Here is a 26,276-nt window from a genome sequence, read left to right on the forward strand (position 1 = left end):
GCTCAGACAGAATATCCAGAACTTTGGACAAGATAATGACAGACAAGGGTTTAATTTTGTAATAGAGGGAGAGGAGACAAATCAAATTGCCTGCCGTTCTGATTCATTACGTGCGGGACAATGTGCAGGTTCTAATGGCCAGTTATCACCCCGGGAAATCCCGTCAAATTGGGAGCCCTGTTGTGTTTCGACTGTCAAGGCTTGGGGGAAGGTTTTCTGGAGACGAGCTTCAATCGCGTGGTCTCGCTCCCCGGGACGGCACGGCGATTGCTCGTCGAGGCACGAACGTTGACAGCATTAATCACCGTGGACGCTCCACATGGTAGACAGACGTGGCATCAACACCAACGGGGCGGCTGAGAATTAAAGTTCAGTTCCCAAATGAGCTGGGGGACTTTTCTTTCAAGGATAATGACAGAGATGGCCGAGTAAAAACACTGGCTGTCGCTCAACTGTAACCATAGATTCTGACAATTTGCCAACCATTTTTCTGTAGCTACTGCCTCTCCGATGGGAAAGGCTGCCAGCATCATCAGAGACCCACGCCACCCTCTCATTTCACTCCTGCCATCGGGAAGAAGATATAGGAGTCGGAAAGCTGTAATGTCCAGGTTCAGGAGCAGCTTCTTCCCAACAACCATCTGGTTATTGAACATTACAAACTCCAACAAAACAATAAACTGTGTAGGAGGGAACTGCAGATTATGGTTTAAACCAAAGATAGACACAAAATGCTGGAGTAACTCAGCGGGACAGGCAGCATCTCTGGATAGAAGGAATTGGTGACGTTTCAGGTCATTGGTTGCACTAGGGTCTTCGGGCATTGTTCTGGTCTGCCACTTTCAGGCAACTCAGGATCTCTCTGCGCATCAATGCTGTTTAGGGCCCTTCCCCGTTCACTGTACAAGATTACCAAAACAGAAGAATAAAAGTTGGCAAAAGAAGTTCAGACAATCCATAACATTGTCAGCAGAGGTAGACAGGGAATTGGTCCCAGGGAATGGTAGGACCCTCAGAAGTCATCAGAGAGCCTTTGGGTGGAGCTCCAGAGCCCAGCTATCGCGAAGGTCCAGGATACACAAGTTACTAAAGTCTTCTGTTCCACCTTGTTCTGGAGGGCTTTAAGGATCAGAGGACTCAAGGTGACTCTAGAGGGCCACGGGTGATCATTGGTCAGCATGGACTCGATGGGTCAAAAAGCCTATTTCCATGCTGTAACTCTAAACGTTTGGGGTGGTATAGTGGTGCAGCAGAGGAGTTGCTGCCTCACAAAACCAGAGACCTGGGTACGATCCTGACTACAGGTGCTGTCTGTGCGGAGTTTGTACGTTCTCCCTGTGACCACGTGGGTTTTATCCTGGTACTCTGGTTTCCTCCAAAGACATGCAGGTTTATAGGCTAGTAGGTTTCGGTAAAAATAGTAAATTGTCGCTAGCGTGTAAGATAATGCTAGCATATGATGTGATCACTGGTTGGCATGGACTTGTTGGGCCGAAGGGCCTGTATCTCTAAAGTCTAAAGATCGCAAAGATTGAGACGGGGGAATGATATTTTAAAAAGTGGCACCGTGGCACAGCTGCTACTTTGCTGCGCCAGAGAACCAGGTTCAATCCTGTCTGTGTGGAGTTTGCACGTTCTACCTGTGACCGCGTGGGTTTTCTCCGGGTGCTCCGGATTCCCAAAGGCGTGCGGGTTTGCAGGTTAATGGTCTTCCGTAAATTGTCCCCTAGTGTGGGGATCCGTGGCAGAATCTGGGGAGGTTGATGGGAATGTGGGCAGAATGAAGACCATGGGATGAGTTTGAATGGGTGGCTGATGGCTAGCACGGAATCAATGGGCTGAAGGGTCTGGTTGCTCTACCTCTCTCTATCACTCCATACTGGCAAAGAACATTAACAAAACCGGTGGATCAAAGGCATTTATTCTTTGAAGTTGAGGTTGGTTTTTCTCTTAGTGTTGCTTCCAGGACAATAATTGTTGGATTCTCCGAGAGGTTGCTCAGGAAGCTTCCAACTCCTCAGGCCATCATTACAAAGGAGAGTAAATGCTCTGATCTCAATATTTGTTTACGATTTTGATATTGGCCAACATGAGTTCCTCTCAAATGTCACGGTGGGGTTTGTAATCATCTCTTTGGACCCTTTGTCCAGGCCTGCTGCCGACTGCTCTGTGACCACACCAGTCTCTCTATCCATCTGTGGTGTGTGTGTGTGATGCCAGATAGAGTCTGAGCAAAACAGATCGAAAACTGGCCCTTCAGCCCACCTTATCCATGCCTTCCAAGATAGCATTGCAGGATATTCCCATTTGCCTGCAGTTCCCATATTCCTCTACACCATTCCTATCCATACATCTAAAATTAGACACAAAAAGTGCTGGAGTAACTCAGCGGACTACGACCAGAATGACTAGAGTGGAGATTGTTTAATTAAGTTTAGTTTAGTTTAGAGATACAATGTGGAAACAGGTCCTCCGGCCCACCTTGTCCACGCCGACCAGCGATCCCTGCACACTAGCACTATCCTACACACTAGGGACAATTTACAATCTTTACCAATGCCAATTAACCTACAAACCTGCACGTTTTTAGAGTGTCGGAGGAAACCAGAGCACCCGATGAAAACCCACGTGGTCAAAGGGAGAACGTACATATTCTGCACAGACAGCACCCGTAGTCGGGATCGAACCCAGGTCTCTCAAGGTTTAAGGTGAGATGGGTGAGATTTAAAAGGAATCCGAGAGGAAAGATTTTTATTTAAACAGAGTGGTTGATATCTGCAACATGTTGCCAGAGAAAGTGGTGGAATCAGATATAATTGCACATTTAAGACGCATGTAGATAGACATTTAAGTAGGCGAGACATAGGATACGGTCCGAATGTGGTCAACTGGGATAAACGTAGATGGGTAAAAAGATTGGCAAGAGCCTGTACTTTATTCTATGTAACTGTAATGCTGTAAAACTGAACTGAAGGGCCTGGACCCAAAACATCACCCATTCCTCCTATCCAGAGATGCTGCCTGTCCCTTGGGTTACTCCAGCATTTTGTGTGTATCTTCAGTGTGAACCAACATCTGCAGTTCCTTCCTACACTGTAAAACGTTATTCTACACTCTGGCATTTTACTCTTTGCATTACTTGTGCGTGGCATGATTGTACAGGTCCACCGCCAATATTCTGGCACCCTTGGTTCCAGAGCTTCACTGGATGATCCGTTTCACCAGGCCAACAAAGGTCCCGGCATCGGGGGGAGCCGAGATACCAGCCCACAAAGTCGGCAGCGAAGTCGGCTATGGGAGCGGATCTGCCAGCTCCGGCCTGGCCGAAGCTCCAGTCCCCTGGCCGCAGGAAGCAAATTCGACCCGCTGATCGGCAACAGAAGTCACAATGAGGTTGAGATCGGCCCGGCCTGGGTGCCTCATTTTCCGGGGGACTTCTGGGGGTATTTAGTCCGGATGAATAAAGTTGGCAGAAAATCGGTGGTGGATGTGTACTCATGTACAATTTGACTGGATAGCCCGTAAACATCGCGTCTCACTGTACTCGGTGGGCTGAAGGACCAGTTTCTGAGTTGTACAACTGTAACCATGAGCTGCTTTAACATTTCACAATGACATGGTGGGAAGAAAGGCTGGTTTGACAGTGGGTAAAGATGAGGCGATGAATCATCAGCATTAATTCAAGTGCATTGTGTTGTGAAGGTTAAGAGGATTCATATCAGTGAGTAAGTTGCAGCACTTTAGAGGTGAAACGCCCCTTATCCCTCTCCCTCTCCCCCAACAGAAAAATCGATTTGTCAGCAAGCCCTTCCTCTACAAACCCTGACTATGTTGAAGAAAGGTCCCGACATGAAACGCCAACTGAAATGCCCTCCACAGTGGCCGAGCCTCTTGTGCTCTAGTCGTTGATGTTTCCACCCTGGGAAAAAGATCCTGACTGTCTACCCTTCTATGCCTCATAATTTTCTTCTATGAGGGCATCAGGTAGGGGGTAGCACAGTGGTGTTGGTGCCTTGCAGCGCCAGAGACCCGGGTTCGATCCTGACTACGGGTGCTGTCCCTATGGAGTTTGCATGTTCTCCCTGTGACCGCGTGGGTTTCCTCCAGGTGCTCCGGTTTCCTCCGACCCTCCAAGGATGTGCAAGTTTGTAGGTTAATTACTTTTGGTAAAATTGTAAATTGACCCTGGTGTGTAGGATAGTGCTAGTGTTTGTGATGATCGCTGGTCGGCACGGACGCGGTGGGCCGAAGGGCCTGTTTCTGTGCTCCATGATTCTCTAACCTTGCAAAACAGGTTGGATGAGGGGGAGCAAGTGATAAACACTGACTGCAGCAGGGTCCCAAGCCAACCCGAAATGTTGCCTGTCCAATCCATCCACAGATGCTGCCGGACCCACCAAATTCCTTCAGCACTTTGTGTTTTTAGTTTTGTTTGGCCCACTGAGTTCGCGCCGACCAGTGGTCCCTGTACACCGCCAGCACTATTCTACGCACTAGGGACAAATTAAAAATTTTTACCCAAGCCAATTAACCTACAAACCTGCACGTCCTTAGAGTGTAGGAGGAAACCCACGCGGTCACAGGGAGAACGCACAAACTCCATACAGACAGCATCCGTAGTCAGGATCGAACCCAGGTCTCAGGCGCTGTGAGGCAGCAACTCTACCGCTGCGCTGTTTTGCTCGGGATCCTGGTGTCTACGGTCTCTTGTGCTTCCAATAAACACTGACCTTGCTTGACGCCGCCCACACCCTTTGAATGAATAAAAATAAACCTAGCCTGTGTCAGATTTATACGGCCGTCTCCGAAGTGAGAAGATTTATTGTCACTTTCCTCTCGCCAGAGGTGCCAACTTCCCCAGATGTTGCTGCCCGCAACGTCCAGGTAGAAAGATCAAGAAGTATTCATTAGTCAGTGAGAACCATATTCCCAGGGTGGAAATGGCCAACATTGGGGGGTATAGCTATAAAGGCGAGAGGGGGAAAGTTTAATTGAGATTATGGGGGACAAGCTTGTTTTTACATAGTGGTGGGGGCCTGGAATGGATTGACATGGGTGGTTTGCATTGGAAGGAACTGCAGATGCTGATTTACACCGAAGATAGACGCAAAGTGCTCTAGTAACTCAGCTGGTTAGGCAGCATCTCTGGGTAGATGGAATAGGTGACGTTTCCAATCGAGACCCTTCTTCAGACTCTTGTTATTCCAGCAGTTCGTGTCTATCTGACAGAGGTGGTTTAACGGGTATGTTTGAGTTTCTGAAGTTAAGCCAATGACTTAAATGTGCTCCGGTTAGCCCTTGCTTTAGTTTAGAGATACAGCATAGAAATAAGGCCCTTCGGCCCACCTAGTCTGTGTCGACCAACGATCACCCGTACACTAGTTCTGTCCGACACGCTAGGGGGCAATTTACAGAAGCCAATTAACATTAATGCATGTCCTTCCATGGAACGTGGGAGAAAACCAGAGCACCCAGAGAAAACTCCAAAAGAGAACACAAAACTCTGTACAGACAGCACGGGTGGTCAGAAACAAACCCGGGTCTCTGGCGCTGCAAGGCAGCTACTCTACCACTGCACCACTGTGCCGTCCTAAGGTGGTGGAGACAGATACAATAGTGGCATTTAAGAGGCGTTTTGGATGGTCATGTGGACGTGCTGGGAATGGAGGGATATGGATGATGTGCAGGCAGAGGAGATGTTTAACACAATCAGTATGAACATTGTGGGCCGAAGGGCCCATTCCTGTGCTGTACTTCCCTCTGTTCTAATGTCCATTCTAATATATGTTCTACAGTACTAATGTGTGTTCCAATTTTCTACTGTTCTAATGTACTGTTTGTTCCAATTTTATACGGTTCTTATGCATGTTCTAATGCATGTTCTAATGCATGTTCTAATCTAACGCATGTTCTAACGCATGTTCTGGGGAATCATGGAAGGGGAAAGAGGAAGGGCTGGTAAGTGTGTCTCATGTAATCCCCTCTGTGTAAAGGGTGCTGGGGTTATGAACACAGATGGCACAGTCTCTGCTAATCTGCCAGAACGCCAGTGTGACTGGAAGCTGACAGATCCGTGTGCTACTTCCCAGCGTTGCTCATCATTGCAACCATGATGATGTCTCTTTACTTATTAACCTCTGCTGCTGCTTCTCTCACAGCCAAAGCCGCACAGCAACCAATTCCATCTCGGGCAAACTTAAACGATTACCAGCCACGGAAAATTGAGAGGCGATTGGCGCGAGGTGGAGAGGGCCGAGAGAAAAAGAATGAGATCGTTTGCTGTCGGACTGGTTGCAAGAAGATTTAATGGAGGTTATAATCATGAAGACTTATGATATTGTAACATCTAATAGATTCTCTCAACCAGCAGGTCAGGAACCCGCTCCTGTCAATTTAAAGTGACTGTCATAGCAGGAACAGCAATGCTAAGGCAGAAAGATGAACACAAGAAATAGGCGGTGGAGTAGGCCATTCTGCCCCTCCAGCATGTTCATGATCTGGTCTGGGCCTCATCTCAATGGGCAGCACAGCGATAGAGTTGCTGCCGCACAGCGCCAGGGAGCCAGGTTCAAACCTGATTACGGGTGCCGTCTGTGTGGAGTTTGTACGTTCTCCCTGTGACCGCGTGGGTTTTCTACGGTTGCTCCCGTTTCCTCCCACATCCCAAAGATGTGCGGGCCTATACATTAATTGGCCTCTAAATTGCCCCTAGTGGGTAGGGAATGGATGAGAAAGTGGGATAACATAGAACTAGTGTGAGCGGGTGATCGATGGTTGGTGTGGACTCGGTGTGTTCGTTGTATAATTGGCTTCTGTAAATTGCCTCTGGTGGGTAGGATAGAACCAGTGTAGGGGGTGATCGCTGGTGGGTGGGTGGGTGGTTGGGTGGGTGGAAGGGCCTGTTTCTATGCCATGTCTTTCAATCAACATTTCAAACATTAAGCAGCTTCATCGATGTAGAAGCGAAAATGTGCCGCATTCAATCATTTGTGCCAAAAGCCAAGAGGAAATGCAATAGTCAACCAAACGTCTGCTGTTAATTAATGGCACAGGTTTCACCGAGATCTAACAGTTTGTTCCTGCTCAAATCTCTGGGCAACTGTTGTAGCCTGCACCTTGATTCAGATGGCTGCGACTTGCGTGAACAATGAAACAGGAGGAGACGGCTGGGTGGATGGGCGATCGCGCTGACAGCAACACATTTTCTACTTGGCTTCCTCTCGCTTCGGTGTTACATAAGGAGCTGTGGAAGCTCTGGCAAACCCAGCTCTTAGTTACGCAAGCTTGTCACCAGGAGAGCTCGCACAAAGCAGACAAAATGCAGCTTTAACGAGGCAGTGCAGTGGACACTGATGGAGTGACACAGATCAAAGCAGCGATCAAATTCTGCAGTGATTTCCATCACATCAGAATTGTGCAGTATATTTAGTTTAGTTTAGAGATACAGCGTGGAAACAGGCCCACCGAATCCGCGTCGATCACCCATACACACTAATTCTTCATTATCCCACTTTCTCATCCACTCCGTACACACTAGGAGCAGTTTTACAAAGCCAATTAACCTACAAATCTTCACGTCTTTGGGATGTGGGAGAAAACCAGAGCACCGGAGGAATCCCATGCAGACACAGGGAGAACGTACAAACTCTACACGGACAGCACCCGTAGTCAGGATCGAACCCGGGACTCTGGTGCTGTAAGGAAGCAGCTTGGCTGTTGCACCACTGTGCCGATATAACCAGCAAGAAGCATAAATAGCTCAAGTCTATTAAAAAAAACCCCACCTCATCTGTATCCACCTATCACTCGCCAGCATTTGTCCTGCCCCCACCTCTATTCCAGCTTTCTCTCCACTATTACAATCTGCCTGAAGAAGGGTCCCGAACTGAAACGTCACCTATCCATGTTCTCCAGAGATGCTGACTGACCCGCTGAGTTACTCCAGCACTCTGTGTCTTTTGTTTATGATTAAAAGCAATGCAGAGGGTGAGGGGCAGCAAGATTAGATTGGATAGCTTGCATGTAGATGGATACCGCAGAGATCTAATTTGCCACACACCCTCAAGCCCAGAAGCAAGTGGTGTAATAACTCGTCAATGTGTAGCTGGCCTTGAAATTAGATTTTCACCAAAATCCACTTTCAAAAACAAAGCAAATTGGAATTAAATATCTAGACAGGGTGTAGGACCAAATCTATCAGATTACAAAGGAGTCATTTCCTTTAACCAGCAGGCCGTCTTTGTTGCATTCCAACCCAACTCAGGCTCCTATATTTGTTATCTTTCATTGTTCGAAGGTCCTGCGAGATTAGAGTTTTGTTTAGTTTAGAGATATAGTGCAGAAACTGGCTCTTCAGCCCACTCCGACCAGCGATCACCCCATACAACAGTACTATCCTACACATTTGGGACAATTTACACCGATGCCTGCACGTCTTTGGAGTGTGGGAGGAAACCAGAACAAATTCGTGGTCACAGGTAGAACATGTAAATTCCGTCCTGACAGGATAGTCAGGATCGAACCTGGGACCTTAGTTTAGAGATACAGCACATAAATAGGCCCTTCGGCCCACCGAGTCCGCACCGACCAGAGATCCCCGCACATTAACACTATCGTACACACACTAGGGACAATTTTACATTTAGACCAAGCCAATTAACCTGTAAAAAAGCCTGTACGTCTTTGGAGTGTGGGAGGAAACCGAAGATCTCGGAGAAAACCCACGTAGATCACAGGGAGAATGTACAAACTCCGTACAGACAAGCACCGGTCTGTGGCGCTGTGAGGCAGTAGCTCTACCACTGCACCACTAGGCCTCCCGAATACCCAAGGGGTTCTGGAGTGAGGTCGAACGTTTCACACTCTATATCCCATCTGCAGCAACTTGCTATTTTACAAGCGCATGGAAAAAAGAAACAGTGAGAGAGCTGCACGGCACAAAATCTGGCCCTTTGGCCCATCTTGTCCATGCTGATCAAGATGGCATTCTGGGCTTGGCCTGCATTTGGTCAATGTCCCTCTAGTCACTTCCATTCCTTTAGATTTTAGACTGCAGCAAGTTTGGACTGTGCGTGGACTAAAAAATAATGAGAAATGGTCTTAGTCTAGTTTAGTTTAGAGATGCAGAAACAGGCCCTTCAGCCCACTGAGTCTACGCCGACCAGCAATCGCCCCCCGATACTAGCACTCTCCTACACACCAGGGACAATTAACAATTTTTACCAGAACCAATTACGCTCCAAACCTGCACGTCTTTGGAATGTGGGAGGAATCCAGAGCACCCGGAGAAAACCCACGCGGTCACAGGGAGAACGTACCAACTCCAGTCAGACAGCACCCGTAGTCAGAATATAACCCTGGTCTCTGGCACTCGGATTCAGTAGGCCGAAAGGGCCGTTTCCTTGCTGTATCTCTAAACTAAACTAAACTAAATTCCCACCCTTGGGAAAAAGATTCCGACTGTCTACCCTATCAATGCCTCTCCTCCCCTCAACCTCCGGCCATTCCAGAAAAAACAATCCATGTCTGTCCAACGTCAGGAACATTGGGATGACCTTAAAACAACCTCAGTTTTGCACTTTAGGGCCTTTCCTTCTCATTAATGAACTGCTGCTCACAGCTTTGATCACCGCTTGATTCATTGCCAGCAGCCGAACGACCTTGCAGTTAAATTAAACTGGAATGCCAGAGCTCATTAAAACTGCCCAACTGTGACACAAATCTTAGAATTTAGTTTAGAGATACAGCATGAAAACAGGCCCTTCGGCCCATCGGTCGCCCGTTCACACTAGTTCTATGTTATCCCACATTCATCCACTCCCTACACACACTAGCGGCAATTTACAGAGGACCAATTAGCCCACAAACCCACACATCTTTAGGATGCGGGAGGAAATCGGAGCAAACCCACGCGGTCATGGGGAGAACCTGTAAACTCCGTACAGACAGCACCCAAGGTCAGGATCAGAGCCGGGTGTCTGGCCCTCTGTGGCAGCAGCGCTACCTGCTGCGTCACCGTGCCGATCCTCGGTCATGTGGATATCGGGGCAATCACATGCAACATATAAAACCTACCCACACAATGAACAAGCAGACAAGGGATGTGTAGGAAAGAACTGCAGATGCTGGTTTAGAAACATAGAAAATAGGTGTAGGAGTAGGCCATTCACCCCTTCGAGCCAGCACCGCCATTCAATATGATCAAGGCTGATCATCCAAACTCAGTGCCCGGTTCCTGTTTTTTCCCCACATTCCTTGATCCCGTTAGCCTGAAGAGCTAAATCTAACTCGCTCCTGAATACATACATTAAAATGGCCTCCACTGCCTTCTGTGGCAGAGAATTCCACAGATTCACAACTCTCTGGATGAAAAAGTTTTTCCCCATCTCAGTCCTTTCAGTTTACACTGAATGATAGACACAAAAGGATCCCCTGACTGAAGAAGGGTCTCGACCGAAAACGTCACCCATTCCTTCTATGCAGAGATGCTGCCTGTCCCGCTGAGTCACTCCAACATCTTGTGTCTATCATAAGCAGACAAAGGAAGTCAGGAAACAATTAGACACAAGGAACTGCAGATGCTGGATTACAAAAGACACAATATGCTAGAGTAACTTGGCAGGGTAGGCAGCCTCTCTGTAGAACATGGATAGGTGACGTTTCGGGTGAGGACTCTTTCAAAACGGTATCTTACAGTCCACACTATTTGTGCTTAGATACAAGTGGCTCAGATACATGCAAGCTTCTTAGCAGCATTTCAGCCAAGGTTTGTGAACCCCAGTTTCGCGTCGGGACCCCATTCTTATTGTAGCAGTGGAGAGAAAGCTGGAAGAGAGATGGTGGCAGGACAAAGACTGGCGAGTGATAGGTGGATACAGAGGAGGGGTTTATTTAATAGGCAGGTCATTAGACGAAGGCCGGAGATGGGATGTGGGAGCGAACCGGAACACCCGGAGAAAACCCACACTGTCAGAGGGAGAACGTGCAAACTCCACACTCATTTTCTCACACACTGGCAGACACTCTAACTCTCACACAGACAGAGACACACTCACAGACAGAGGCTCTTGCAGACAGAGACACACACTCACACCCACTCGAGGTCCTTCCTCAGGCTGCGGACAGGGAGAGGCAGCATTGGACATAGTGCATTTACACTGCAGAACAGCCTTCCTTAATGGCTCAGCACTTCAACTCCCCCTCCCATTCCCAATCCGACCTCTCTGTCCTGGGTCTCCTCCATTGCCAGAGTGAGCAACACCGGAAATTGGAGGAACAGCACCTCATATTCTGCCTGGGTAGCCTGCATCCGGCGGCATGAACATTGAATTCTCCCAATTTTGTTAGCCCTTGCTGTCTCCTCCCCTTCCTTAGCCCTCGAGCTGTCTCCTCCCATCCCCCAGCCCTCGGGCTCCTCCTCCTCCTTTGTCCTTCCTTCTCGCCGCCACCCCCTATCAGTCTGAAGAAGGGTTTCGGCCCGTATCGTTACCTATTTCCTTCGCTCCATAGATGCTGCTGCACCCGCTGAGTTTCTCCAGCATTTTTGTGTACCTTCGATTTTCCAGCATCTGCAGTTCCTTCTTGAACAACAGCCTTCCTTAATCTAACACTTTGCAGCAACTGGGAGATGTTTCAATCAGCTAATTACCATCAGCTCTCGGAGTTAGGCAGTGAACAGATGAGTAGACACGGAGCAGATGTTCCCGGCTGCTGCCCATCGCTACAGCTCCCGGATATGATGCATAAACTGTCCTTGTCCAATCTGTCACGGAACCATACTAACCCCAACCAGTACGGGGAACCATAAGCCCTTCCAGTGCAATCATCTCGCCAAGATATCACCAAGCCTTATACCTTTTAAAGGCTAACATAACATGAGCGGCACAGTGCAGAGTTGCTGCCTCACAGCGCCGGAGACCCAGATTCGATCCTAACTACAGGTGCTGTCTGTATGGAGTTTGCATGATCTCCCCGTGGGTTTTCTCCAGGTATTCTGGTTTCCTCCCACAATCCAAAGACGTACAAGTTTGTAGGTTAATTGGCTTCTGTAAATTGTCCCTAGTGTGCAGTATAGTTTGATTCGGGACCCTTCGTCAATGGCATCAGTTTAGCATAACTGGAGAACTGGAAGTTGGAAGTCTTTTAGACTTTAGAGGCACAACATGGAGACAGGCCCTTCGGCCCACCGAGTCCGCGCTGACCAACAATCACCCCATACACGAGTTCTATCCTACACTCCAGGGAAAATTTACAGAAGCCAATTAACCTACAATCCCAAATGTCTTTGGAACGTGGGAACGTACAATCTCTGTACAGACAACACCCATGGTCTGGATCGAACCCGGGTCTCTGGCGCTGTGAGGCAGCAACTCTATCGCTGTGCCACTGTGCCACCTGTACTGGGTCAGGCAGCATTCTTGAAGAACATGGATAGGTGACGTTTTGGTTCTGGACCCTTCTTCAATCTGGCATCAGTTTAGCATGCCTGGAGAGCCGGAAGCTGGAAGTCATTCAGCACGGCACTGAAGGCACCAGCAATCAGCAACCAAAGCCCTGGGCAACGACACGAGGACATGGGTGAAGATCAGAACTGCTGGAGCACAGCATACCCTCACGTCTGCTGCTGACGGAGGTCCAGCACACACACGATTCATCAGGTCATCAAACAAAACACGGAAGCATGACACAGGCTAACGCAAGCCATGATCCCAGAGTCAATGCCTGGCTGCAGTTTCTAACCGCAGTGTTGGATCGCATTGAATACAGGAGCCAAGGTGCTGAGTAGATTTCACAGTTTGGACCCAAAATAGCTACAGCAGATGTCATTCCATTCACACGCTGCTCATATCAAAGCGGCAGAAGAACCACGTCTATTATTATCCGGTCTGTTGAAAAAGGAACTGCTGATGGTTACCATCTCCCAAGGATGTTGCCAAGACTCGAGGATCTGTGCTATCGGGAGAGGATGAACATGCTGGGACTCTATTCCCTGGATAGACACAAAAAGCTGGAGTAACTCAGCGGGACAGGCAGCATTTCTGGAGAGAAGGAATGGGTGACGTTTCTGGTCGAGACCCTTGAAGGAATGGGAAACGTCATCCATTCCTTCTCTCCAGAGATGCTGCCTGTCCCGCTGAGTTACTCCAGCTTTTTGTGTCTATCTTCGGTGTAAACCAGCATCTGCAGTTCCTTCTTGCACTCTATTCCCTGTGCGGGAGGAAGATGAGGGCTTATAGAGGTGGATAAAATCATGAGAGGAATACATCGGGTAGACGCATAGATTCTCTTGCCCAGAGTCAGGGAATCGAGAACCAGAGGATATCGGTTTAAGGTGAGGAGGGGGGGGAAAGATTTAATAGGAATCTGAGGGGTACCTTTTTCACACATAGGATGGTGGGTGTATGGAACGAGATGCCAGAGTAGGCAGGGACAAACGCAATGTTTAAGAAGCAATTAGACAGGTACATGGATAGGACAGGTTTAGAGGGATATGGCCCAAATGCAGGCAAGTAGGACAAGTGCAGGTGGGACGTTGGCCGGTGTGGGCAAATTGTGCCGAATGGCCTGTTTCCACGTTCTATGACTCTATCTTCCTCCACTACACTTCCTTGTCCCACTATCTCATTACAAGAAGATCTTTAAATAATTAAGCAAAATAAATATAAAGAGTGATTGACGGCAGTACTCGCTGGAGTTTAGACGTTCGAGAGGTGGAGAAACCTCATTCAAACTTACTGAATCATGATAAGCCTGCAGAGTGGATGCGGAGAATGGAAACATGGAACTGCAGATGCTGGTGCATACCAAAGATAGACACAAAGTGCTGGAGTAGCTCAGAGGGTCAGGCAGCGTCTCTGGAGCAAAGGAGCAGGTGACATTTCGGTTCGGAGGCTGAAGAAGGGTCCCGACACGAAACGTCACCTGTTCCTTTACTGCAAACGAAGGGAATTGTTGTCAACAGACGTTACAAGAGTATTTCGCGCTGTTAATTGGTGAATAGAAGCTGCCTTTTGGCCGCATTAATCATAGATGCGCACACAGGGTGACACTTCAATAATGGCACAAAATTGAAATGACTTTCAAATGTTAGTGAAAGGCTGCACGTTTAACAGGCAACATTCACTGGCTGGTTGTCTTGGCAGAGTTGGTATTCATTTATGTTCAGGACATACACTGTTAAGGGTTTGCCCATCAACATTACTACCATTGAGGATGTTGCCAGGACTCAAGGGCCTGAGCTGTAGGGAGAGGATGGGCAGCCTAGGACTTTATTCCATCGAGCGCAGGAGGCTGAGGGGTTATCTTATAGAGGTGTACAAAATCATGAGGGGAATAGATAGGGTGAATGCAAAGAGTCTTTTTTTTTAACCAACTTTAAGGTTTAAGGGCAAAATACTTGGGCAAGACTTGCATCGGGCTGTTGAATTCCCAGCTTCTCCTTTGCACTTTCTGACCACTGATCTCCTTTACCCATATCGATTGATTGATTGATTGATTGATTGATTGATTGATTGATTGAAGGACACAGCATGGAAACAGGCCCTTCAGCCCATCGAGGCCACGCCAACCATCAAATCACCCATTCACACTGGTTCTATGTTATCCCACTTTCTCATCCACACCCTACTGGGGTCAAGGAAAGAGCGTTCACGTCGCGGCCCTGTTTCCACCAATCTCTCCACCACCACACACAAGAAGCGCAAGACAGACACCATTGTATTGCAGATGCCGAGAAGTGTATTCAGTTCTGGCTGAACAACTTCTAATCTTGCGTGTGGACTCGACAAGAACAAGATTCAACACATCAGCTACCGCGATCCTGCAACGATCTTTCCCTGGAATCACAGTTAGAAATTTGCACAGCTTGGTGGCGCACTGGTAGAGTTGCTGCCTTACAGCGCTGGGTTCGATCACGACTACTGGTGCTCCAGTTTTCTCCAACACTCCAAAGACATACAGGCTTGTAGGTTAATTGGCTTGGTATCATTGAAAATTGTCACTGGCGCGTCGGAAAGTGTTAGTGTGCGGGGATCGCTGGTCGGCGCAAACCCGGTGGGCTGAAGGGCCTGTTTCCGCGCTGTATCTCTAAACAAAACCAAATTAAACTTCTAAACAAATTAATACATCCATCCTCAGCAACTAATCAATTGAAGTTAATTTCAACTCATCCCTCAGAGGTTCACCATCAGTGCGTCTCCCTGCAACTTCTTCCACTTGTTTTTCAAACAAATCTCTGGGACAACTTTCCTATGTAGTTTAGTTTACTTTCGAGATACAGCATGGAAACAGGCCCTTCGGCCCACCGAGTCCACGCCGACCAGTCATCGTTTGTACACTAGCATTATCCTACACACTGGGGACAACTTACAGAATCCAATTAACCTACAAACCTGCACATCTTTGGGGCGCAGGAGGAAACAGGAGCACCCATAATCTGGATTGAACCCGGGTCTCTGACACTGCGCCACTGAGCCAATCCTAGGCTGCGATGTTGATATTTAATACTCCCATTTCGCCCGCATTTTTCACTATACCTCAATGGTTACTGTTTGTGATTCACAGCCAAGTGAATACTTCGGAATACCAAAGGAAGCAAGCAATTTGTGTACAGCCAGATCCCACAAAAACTAATGTGTTAGCAATAAGAGTTAGTCACACAGCTCAGAAATAGATGCTTTGGTTCACCATACTGAGTGGCCCAGCTAGTAGGGCTGCTGCCTCACAGCACCGGGGACCCGGGCTCAATCCCGATGTCTGCCTGTGCAGAGTTTGCATGTTCTCCCTGTGACCGCGTGGGCTTCTGCCGGGTGCACTGGTTTCCTCCCACATCCCGAAGGCGTGTGAGTTTGTAGATTAATCGGCCCTCTGTAAATTGCTCCTCGTGTGTAGGGAGTGGATGAGAAAGTGGGATAACATAGAACTAGTGTGAACGGGTGATCGATGGTCAGCGTGGACCTAATGGGCGGAGACAAGCAAATACCCACAGCAGCGCTTGGTCCATAGCCATCTATGCCTAGGTGATCAACGTCCAGATCTCTGCCTCCATCACCCTCTCAGGCAATGTCTAACAGATACCAACCACCCTGGAGGTGAAAAGGAAAATCTCCCTCAGATCTCCACTAACCCTCATACACCAAAGCTCATGGCCTCTAGTTCCTGACACTGAAATAACAAAATAAATATCTGTAATCGAGAGATAGATATTGATCAGGGTAGCAAGTATCAATCCTATGCTCTTGAGTTTAGTTTGGTTTAGAAAAACAGTGTGAAAACAGGCCCTTCGGCCCACCACGTCCATACTGTCCAAGGATCACCCCTACACTAGTTCGAACCTACATACTCGGGAATATTTACAGAAGCCAAAGAACCAACAAACCTGCACGTCTTTGGAATGTGGGCGGAAACCGGAGCACCTGAAGTATACCCACGCTCAGAGCAACCTACTCCTGCTCCTAGTTTTTAGTGGTTAAAGTTTACTTTATACAGCATGGAAACAGGCCTTTCAACCCATCGAGTCCACGCCAACCAACAATCACCCGTTCAGACTAGTTCCGTGTTATCCCACTTTCTCATCCACTCCCTACACAATGAGGGGCAATTTACTGAGGGCCAATTAACCTACAAACCCACAAGTCTTTGGGACATGGGAGGAAACCAGAGCACCCGGAGGAAACCCAGGCGGTCACACGGAGAAGGTGCAAATGTAGTCTTACCCTACCTACAACATCCTAGTCTAATCCTCCAAATGCCCCTCTTTTAATTCTGAAAATCTTTGGAGAAAAAAACCCCAATTCCCTTGAGTGACATGCCTCAGCTGAATGGATATTAAAAACATTACAACAAATTAGTGATTGCGAACAGCATCTGAAATTTGGATAAGTACTCATTATTCGAGCTGACAATTACTCTTTAATTACTAAATATTCTAGCAACTAATTAGACACATCTGTCTATCCACACAGGCCAAACTTGCTCATCACTGTTCATTCTGTTGTACTGCTTTCAAGGATTAGCAGATGTGACAGAAATGATTGAATTTTGCTTCCAAAACCTGGATCTGCAAGTCTATGCTGCTCTACACTCACTAGAACACATTGATCCAATTGGTAAAGGCCAATCAAGTCCAAATAACATGATGCCATCCACAAGTTTATTCACAGGAGCAGAATCATGCCATTCGGCCCATCAAGTCTACTCTGCCATTCAATCGTGGCTGATCTATCTTTCCCACTAAACCCCATTCTCCTGTCTTCACCCCGTAACCCCTGACACCTGTACCAATCAAGAATCTGTCAACCTCCGCATTAAAAATATCCACTGACTTGACCTCCATAGGCGTCTGTGGCAACAAATTCCACAGATTCACCACCCTCTGATTAAATTAATTCCTTTTCATCTCCTTTCTAAAGTTACATCCTTCTATTCTGAGGCTATGGACTCTGGTCCTAGACTCTCCTACTAGTGGAAACATCCTCTCCACATCCACTCCATCCAAGCCTTTCACTATTCGATAAGTTTTAATGACCTCTACCCCTCATCCTTCTAAACTCCAGCGAGTACAGGCCCAATGCCTTCAAATGCTCATGATATGTTAACCCATTCATTCCTGGGATCATTCTCTGGACCCTCTCCAATGCCAGCACATCTTTCCTCAGATATGGGGCCCCAAACTGCTCACAATACTCCAAATGCGGTCTGACCAGCACCTTGTATACCCTCAGCATTTTATCCCTGTTTTTGTGTTGTAGCCCTCTAGAAATAAATGCTAGTAATGCAGAGGTGACTGGGAATCATTTCAGGGACTAGTTTTCTCTCAGTGTCTGGCCTTCTCTTCTGCATCGGGATTACCTTCCCAGCTTCCTCCAACCCCCAAGCATACTGGCTTGCGCCACGCATTGTCCACTTGCTATCCCAGCGGGTCAGGCAGCATCTCCCCAAAATAGGATGGGTGATGATCCGGGTCGGGACCCTTATTCAGACTCTGGAGTTCTGGTCGCCTCATTACAGGAAATTACGTGGCAGCTTTGGAGAGGGTGCAGAAGTGGTTTACCAGAACGCCGCCAGGATTAGAGAGCATTACCACAAGGATTAGCAGGTATTAACTGTAACGTGAGATTGGACATACTTGGATTGTTTTCTCTGGAACATTGGGGATTGAGGGGGTGATCTGATAAAGGTGCTTAAAACCATGAGAGCATGGATAGGGTGGACAGTCAGAACATTTCTCCCCAGGGTGGAAATGTCAGTGGAGGCAGTGGAAGGACTTTCACGACATTTAAAACCCGTCTGAGCTCCTGAACCACTGAGGCATAGAAACCACAAGCACAGACAGCGCTGATAAACGGGATTAGGAACAATCTGGATTTGAAGATCAGCGTGGACACGGCGTTTCTTTAGACGTCAGAGATACAGTGCAGAAATAAGCCCTTCGGCCCACCCGGTCCGCGCTGACCAGTGAGCCCCCCATACACTAGCACTATGGTACACACTAGGAACAATTTTAACAAAGCCATTTAACCTACAAACCTGCACATCTTTGGAATGTGGGAGGAAACCAGAGCACCCAGAGAAAACCCACGCAGTCACAGGGAGAACATACTTAAGGGGCTGTCCCACTGTACGAGCTAATTCAAGAGCACTCCGGAGATTTAAAAAAAAATCTAACTCGTGGTAAGCACATAGAATGTACGTTGCGCGTATGTCGGAGCTCGGGACGTCTCTTAGCGGCTCGTAACGCTAACAGCAGGTACTCGGGAGACACGGTAAGCTCGGGAAGACTCGTGAAGATTTTTCAACATGTTGAGAAAATGTCCACGAGAGCCCCGAGTGCCTACGAGCGGCTATTACCGTAATTCCCCGAGTTCGAATCAGGGGAAACCCGGGAGAACTCTTGAATTAGCTCGTACAGTGGGACAGCCCCATAACTCCGTACAGACAGCACCCATAGTCATGATCGATCCCGGGTCTCTGGCGCTGTGTTGCAGCAACTTGACTGTGCCAGCCCAATGTTGGTGAAGACTTGTGTAGGTTTGACCAGCGATGCCTCGTTCTAGTCCTATATCGTGGTACACATCAGCTCCTACACTGCCGCATAACTCTTCACCTTCACAGCAGGGGTCCTGGTTGTGAAATACCTTCCTCAACATTGCCCACCGCTGAGGAACAAACTACCTTCAATTACTCTCTGAAGTCTGTGGAAGGATCTCGACCCGAAACCTCCCCCATTCCTTCTCTCCAGAGATGCTGCCAGACCCGCTGGGTTACTCCAGCACTTTGTGTCTATCTTCAATGACTTTATCAGGTCATTCCTGGGATATGGAATGTGGCCGTACAGACAGCACCTTTAGTCCAGATAGAACCAGGGTCTCTGGAGCTGTGAGGCAGCACCAATCTGTGACCCAAATGACTTCTCCATCAACACTATTTCAGGAAGAGAAAAGAGCAGAATTACTGGCTGTAAAAGCTTAACTATTCAGCAGCATCCAAGAAAGAAACCATGCTCATGCTTCAGTTCTGATGATAGGTCGTCAACTTGAAACATGATTTCAGCTTCTCTCCATCAGCTGCCTGATCTGCTGAGATGCCGGTGTCCTGGGGCCTGTGTTTATACATAAAGCATCTTCACTCAGATTTTGCCGTCATTATATTACTGTTATCTCTGGCATCTTGCTGTGCTCATGACACACAGCCGCGGCGAATTCTCAGAAGCCATCCATCGTCGGAAAACAGGTTACTGCCGTCAAGGAAGTTAAAGGTGCTACAGAAATGAAAGACTATGATTATGTTTTAGATACCGGGCACAAAGTGCTGGAGTAACTCTGCGGGTCAGGTAGCATCTCTGGAGACAAGATGGGTAACGTCACCTATCCATTTTCTCCAGAGATGCCGCCTGAACCACTGAGTTACTCCAGCACTTTGTGTCTATCTTTGGTATAAACCAGCACCTGCAGATCCTTGTTTATTCATGATTTTGATTATGTTGGATGCCTTCCAGAAGTGTCAATGGAGTTGGTGGGGATGGGATGGGGAGGAAGAGGAGGCTGGTTTGGGTGATGGACCGGGCTACATTCTCAACTTCCCGCAATTTCTTGCAGTCTTAGGCAGAGCATTAGCAACACCAAATTCTGTTGTATTTGGATGCAAAGCTCATTCGGGCAGTGCAGTGGTACAGCGGTAGAGTTGTTGCCTCGTAGCGCCAGAGACCTGGGTTTGATCCTGACTATGGGCGCTGTCTGTACTTTAAAAAAAAAAATGTTCTCCCTGGGACCGCGTGGGTTTTCTCTGGGCACTCAGTTTCCTCCCACACTGCAACGACGTGCAATTTACTAAAATAGTGAATTGTCCCTAGTGTGTAGGATAATGCTAGCGTACGGAGTGATCGGTGGGCTGAAGGAACATTTTCCGTGCTGGCGCGATTTCTTGGTTGTGCCATTAATGCGGTTAGACCAGGATGAATGAAGCCAAGAAACCAGCAGCTCTCGACCCTGTCCATCTCAGCACCATTGATACAGATTGTGTTGTGGTCTCCACCTTGCTTCCTGAAGTCCATGACCAGCTCCTTTGTTTTGTTCGGCAATCGCGTCATACATGGAGTTGCGGCAAAATGCGATCACGCAACGAGTATATTGAGAGCAGAACGATGGGAGTGGGAATGCAGCCTCGTGGGACATCAGCATTGAGAATTATCATAGAGGATGTTTTAAAGGGCACGAGGGAATCAGACAATTTCGTTAAAAGGCAATAAAACCAGGTAGTTGATGGATTTGAAAACAACAAAAAATAATAGCTTTTCATTTCTGATTTAATTACTTAAATTTCAATTCCCCAGTTGCCATGGTGAGATTTAAACTCATCTCTACCGGAGACACAATCCAGGCCTTTATATTACTTGTCCAGTAAGTTAGCCTGTGATTTACGGTACCGTATACCAGCCGCATGTACTACACATGGATAGCAAACAACTAGAGCTGGTTTATGAAGCTTTCCCCGAGCGATATGGACAAGCATAAGAAAAGGTCTTTTTAAGAGTTACTTAATCTCAGATTGCATTGCTGGGTGTTAATTGAAGACACTGGGGTTTCCCCATTCGAAGGTGGCAGGCTCAGATTTTAGTTTAGACTGGAGACACAGAGTGGAAACAGGCCCTTCGGCCCACCGAGTCTGCGCCGACCAGCGATCTCCCATTCTATCCGATGCACTCGGGACAATTTAAGAGAAGCCAGTTTGCCTGCTGACCTGTACATCCTTGGAGTGTGAGAAAAAACTGGAGCACTTGGAGAAAACCCACGCAGTCACGGGGAGAATGTACATACAACACCTGTAGTCAGGATCGATCCTGGATCTCTGGTGCAGCAACCTCTGTGCTGGCTCTTGTAGGAGCTGAAGAGATGACGGTCTATTTGCAGACATTAGGTTTGATCCCAAGAGAGATTTGACAAATGTTGTGATTTTTGTAGAGGTGAGGGTTTGACTCTAGACATTTTAACTGCCCATTCCCACACCGACCTTCGTGTCCTTGACCTCCTCTATTGCTACAGTGAGGCCACATGCAAACTGGAGGAACAGCGCCTCATATTCTGCTTGGGTAGTGAACAACCCGACTGAGTTCTCCAGTTTCAAGTAATACCCCCGCCCCCATGCCCTCTCCCTTTCCTGTGCCCCACCCACCCTGGCGCAAATCCATTGCTCCCACTGTCCTGTCCCCACCCCCAACATCACCTCCCACCCATATGTCCCTGGCTTTACATTTCACTCCTTATCTGCCTCCCTTTTGTCTCCTTTAAACCACCAGTCTTTATCACTTATTCCACCCATCTGCCAATCATCCCCCCCCCCCCCCCCCTGTATCCACCTATTACTTGTCATGCTTTGACAGACCCTCTCTATCCCAGCTTTCTCCCTCCCCATACCTCATCAGTTTGAAAAAGGGTCTCGACCTGAAACATCATCTCCACATCCCCTTCACACATGCTGCCTGACACGCTGAGTTACTCCAGCACCTTGTGCTTTGCTCAAATTTCCAGCATCTGCAGTCTCGGCTGGTTCCAGCTTATTAAAATGGAAGTCCCACCAGCCCAACATGGACCACACTGCAGACATAACTCACTGGTTTGAAGGGAAGGGACATCACCCAGTGGAATTCATCGCCACAGAAGGTTGTGGAGACCAAATCAATCGATCTTTCTAAGCTAGAGATTGATCGATTCTTGATTAGTAATGGTGTCAGGGGTTATGGGGAGAAGGCAGGTGAATGGGGTTGAGAGGGAAAGATAGATCAGCCATGATTGAATAGCAGAGTAGACTCATTGGGCCAAATGGCCTAATTCTGCTCCTATGACTGATGAACACCCTAGGGGGCCACATGAGTGGTGAGAGTGTTTCCTTTCAAGATAGGTGTGAACTCTACTAAGCATGACTCCATTGAATGTATGGACACTAAGAAAGTATGAGGAGTTTATCCACAGTTTTGGTTCTGTACATATTTTTTATTCTGAACAAAGAATATGTTTGAAAAAATATATATTCTTGTCCATCTGCACTAATCACCATTGCTTGCATTAGGCCCATATCTGTCCTTGCCTATTCAAGTCCCTCTTTATTTTAAAAAAAAAAGGGAAGGGAGAGTTACCAACATAAATCAAAGAAATGCAGATAAAGACTCAACATTTGATATAATTTCTGTAACTGGCCCATCCTATCAAGTGCTTAACAAAAGAAATCTGTCTGAAAATATCAAGCATTCCACTCTTTTCTCAAAGTAATTACTGACCTGCCAGACTCTGCGGCATTTTCCCGTCTCCTTTTCAAAGTTTCTTTGAGTTTTTCTGAATCTGCCACTTGCTCTGAAGATTCATAATGAGAATCTCAATCAGCAGTGTGAGATTAGCAATTGCTTTAAAAAAAAAATACATATACATAAAGAAAGGATGCAAAGAGTCAAGGAGCTTATTCATAGCTTCCTGATTGCACTCTAATTGCAGAAGCTAATCAAGCTGATGCCAATTAAAGACCAGGGCATCCATTTGAAATGGAAATGATAAAGTGGGGGGAAAGATTATCCAGCATTTAAGAAGATTTGCAAAGAGTGTCTTTGAGAATGTATGTATATATATATATTTTTTGAAGATATTTAACAGCTGCCAGCCAGCAACTGTAAGTGGAGTGAGTACATCAATAGCTTGAAGTGGAATCATTTTTATGCATCAGTTTGACAGGCTTCCAATTAACTGCACTCTGGGCTTTCATTCCAGTTATTAATCCTCGTTATGCATTTGTATTAATCGAGATGTTTGAAACTGGGAGAAGAGAGGGCCAAATTGTATTGATCTCTAAAAAGAGGAACAGATGTTTTTCTTTAACATCATCTTCCTTGACCACTATCCCAAATATCAACCCTGCTGTGCGAAAGGGGGCACAAGGAACTGCAGATGCTGGAATCGTGAGCAAAACTCAAAGTGCTGGAAGAACTTTGCAGGTCAGGCAGCATCTCTGTGGAGAGAAACGGACAGGTGATGTTTTGGGTCTGGTTTGGACTAGGGTCTCGATGTGAAATATTGTCGGGAAGTTACATTGTCTATCTATATTACTAAAAGTCTGATCTTGACCACTTCCTGTTTTTCTGTTTCATGATTTTAGAAAAAATGCTGCCACTTATGGCTGTGATTTTTGGCCATCTTACTCAGAGGTCCCCTTCGCTGCGCAGGACAAGAGGATTTTCCCCATTGATTAAAAATAAAAGAGTTATTAATGTTTAAAAAATGTTGAGATTCTCTCTGCTGCCCCTGCTGGTGGGAGGGGGGAGGGACTATAAACCCAGAAGTGTTGAACCTCAGTCAGTCTCTGCAAGATGGGGGAAGTGAGAGGGTCATGTCTCTCGGTCTGAGCTGTGAATAACACTGAACACATGTTTACTAAACTGTGAGTGTGGTTTTACTGACCCTTAATGTGGTTTGAAAATGAAAATGTGGTGGGGTTCAAGTAAAAGCACTGCAAATGGTTGGTGGAGGTTTGGGTTGAAGTAAAAGCACTGCAAATGGTTGGAAGTCTAAACTTAACAACCTCCTGTTTGCACTGTATATTGTTTTTAGATAAAACGCTACCACTTACGGGTGAGATTTTTGGCCATCTTACTCAGTCCCCCTCCGCTCATCAGGTGCAGAGGATTCTTCCCATCAATGAAAAATAAAAGTGTTATTAGTATTTAAAAACTGTTGAGGATCTCTCTCCTGTCAATCACGCCATGAAGGCCACACCTTTTCTGGTGGGAGGGGGGAGGGATTATAAAACCCAGATGTGTGGGCGTGGCTCAGTCTCTGCATGATGGGGGAGGGAGAGGTCACGACTCTGCCTGAGCTGTGAATTAACTGAACACACTGAATGTCTACTGAACAGTGAGTTTGATGTTTTGTGTGGTTTTATGTGGTTTCACCCTGCTTGAAATGGTATGAAACTGCATTTGAATTTGGTGGCCTTGCACCCTGCTTGAAGTGGTATGAAACTGCACTTGAATTTGATGGCTTTACACCCTGCTTGAAGTGGTCAGATACTGCACTTTAATTCGGTGGCCTTGCACCCTGCTTGAAGTGGTAGGAAACTGCACCTGAATTTGGTGGCCTTGCACCCTGGAAATATAGGAAATATTTCCACAGGAAATATAGTGGAGGCTTTGGCGCGGGTACAGAAGACACTTACAAGAATGCTGACTGGATTAGAGGGTATTAATGATAAGGAGAGGTTTGGCCTGTTTTAGTCACAGCATGGAAACGGGCCCTTCGGCCCACCAAGTCTATGCTGAGCACCTGTTCGCACTATGTTAGACTACTTTTGCATCCACTCCCTACGCACTAGCGGCAATTTACAGAGGGTCAATTAACCTACAAGCCTGCATGTCTGTGGAATGAAACCGGAGCACCCGGAGGAAACCCACATGGTCACAGGAAGAGTGTGCAAACAACACAGACAGCACCCATGGTGAGGATCGAACCCGGATCTCTGGCGTTATGAAGCAGTGGCTCCACCAGCTACGCTACTCTGCATTTGGTGTTTGACGGGAGATCTGACAGAAGTATTTAACATTTTGAGAATCCTAGATTGGGTAGACACTCAGAACCTTTATCCCAGGGTGGAATTGTTTTGGATAGGCACGTGATACACACGGACGGAGGGATGTGGATCATGTGCAGGCAGAGGAGATAAGTTTAGATTAGTTTCAATTAGCAAAGTTTCAACTGGAAATGTGGATGGAACTTTTGCCTCCACGGATGCTGCTCAACCCACTGAGCTTCTATTCTCTCTGAATTCTCTCTAGTGTCATGGCCTCAGAATAAAAGGACGTACCTTTAGAAGGCGATGAGGAGGAATCTCTTTAGTCAGAGGGTGGTGAATCAGTGGAATTCATTGTCACAGACGGATGTGGAGGACAAGTCAATGGGTATTTTTAAGGTGGCCATTGACAGATTCCTGATTAATAAGGATATTATGGGTAGAAGGCAAGAGAATGGGGTTGGGAGAGAGATAGATCAGCAATGATTGAATGGCAGAGTAGACTTGATGGGCCGAATGGCCTAATTCTGCTCCGAGAACTTATGAAAACAATTTTACAGAGGGTGGTGCTTCAACTAGAGCATTGACGTGTTTCTCTTCTCACAGATACTGCCCGACCAGCTGAGTATTCTCGGCATTTTCTGTTTACATTATATATTTCCAGCATTTGTGGTTTGGTTTATGATTTTCCTCATCACTGCCTTGCTGGAATTTATTTAAGATTGGGTTTCTTTGAAGACCAAGTTTACATGGTGTAATAATATTCACTGGTTTCCCAGGAGACAGAATGGAAACCTAGAGAAATATTGCCGGATTTTATATTACGAGCAGGAATGGAGCAAATAGAATCACTGTAGTATTTGAGGTAGTTAGCCCACTGAATCCTTGCTGACTCCCTATAAGTAAATACCAACTCCCCTACCTCCATCAACATACTACACAGCGTCATCAGCGCATTTACTTTCTTAAAGATCAGAGAAGATTCAGCATATTCACAAGGATTCTCTCGAATGTATTCAGTATGGGGCATGTTAGTCAGCCTGGGCAAGTTGGGGTGAAGGGCCTGTTTTCACTCTTTATGTTTTTGAGGGGATATTGTTCTTGCTTGAGAGCTTGGGGCCATCTCTGGCTATGCTTTCATATCACTCCTGCCATCGGGAAGATGATATAGGAGACAGAAAACAATAATGCCCAGGAGAGAGAGGGAGTGCTGAGAGGGGGGGGGGGGGTGAGGG

At 47.1% G+C, this 26,276-nt stretch overlaps 1 protein-coding gene across 4 annotated transcripts in view; it reads right to left on the bottom strand.

The window, feature by feature from the left end:
* Positions 1-26,276, bottom strand: part of syt1 (synaptotagmin 1) — a 227,332-nt gene that overhangs the window by 171,021 nt on the left and 30,035 nt on the right. Inside the window, exon 1 of one of the 4 annotated variants that reach the window (XM_033037957.1) lies at positions 22,769-22,871. The exons of the other annotated variants lie outside the window; for them this stretch is intronic. The gene's annotated coding sequence lies outside the window, so the exon portion shown is untranslated. Of the gene's footprint in view, positions 1-22,768; positions 22,872-26,276 lie in introns of those variants that run through there. 4 annotated transcript variants of the gene reach the window in all.

The sequence above is a fragment of the Amblyraja radiata genome, chromosome 19, assembly GCF_010909765.2.
Source record: "Amblyraja radiata isolate CabotCenter1 chromosome 19, sAmbRad1.1.pri, whole genome shotgun sequence".
Classification (NCBI taxonomy): Eukaryota; Metazoa; Chordata; class Chondrichthyes; order Rajiformes; family Rajidae; genus Amblyraja; species Amblyraja radiata.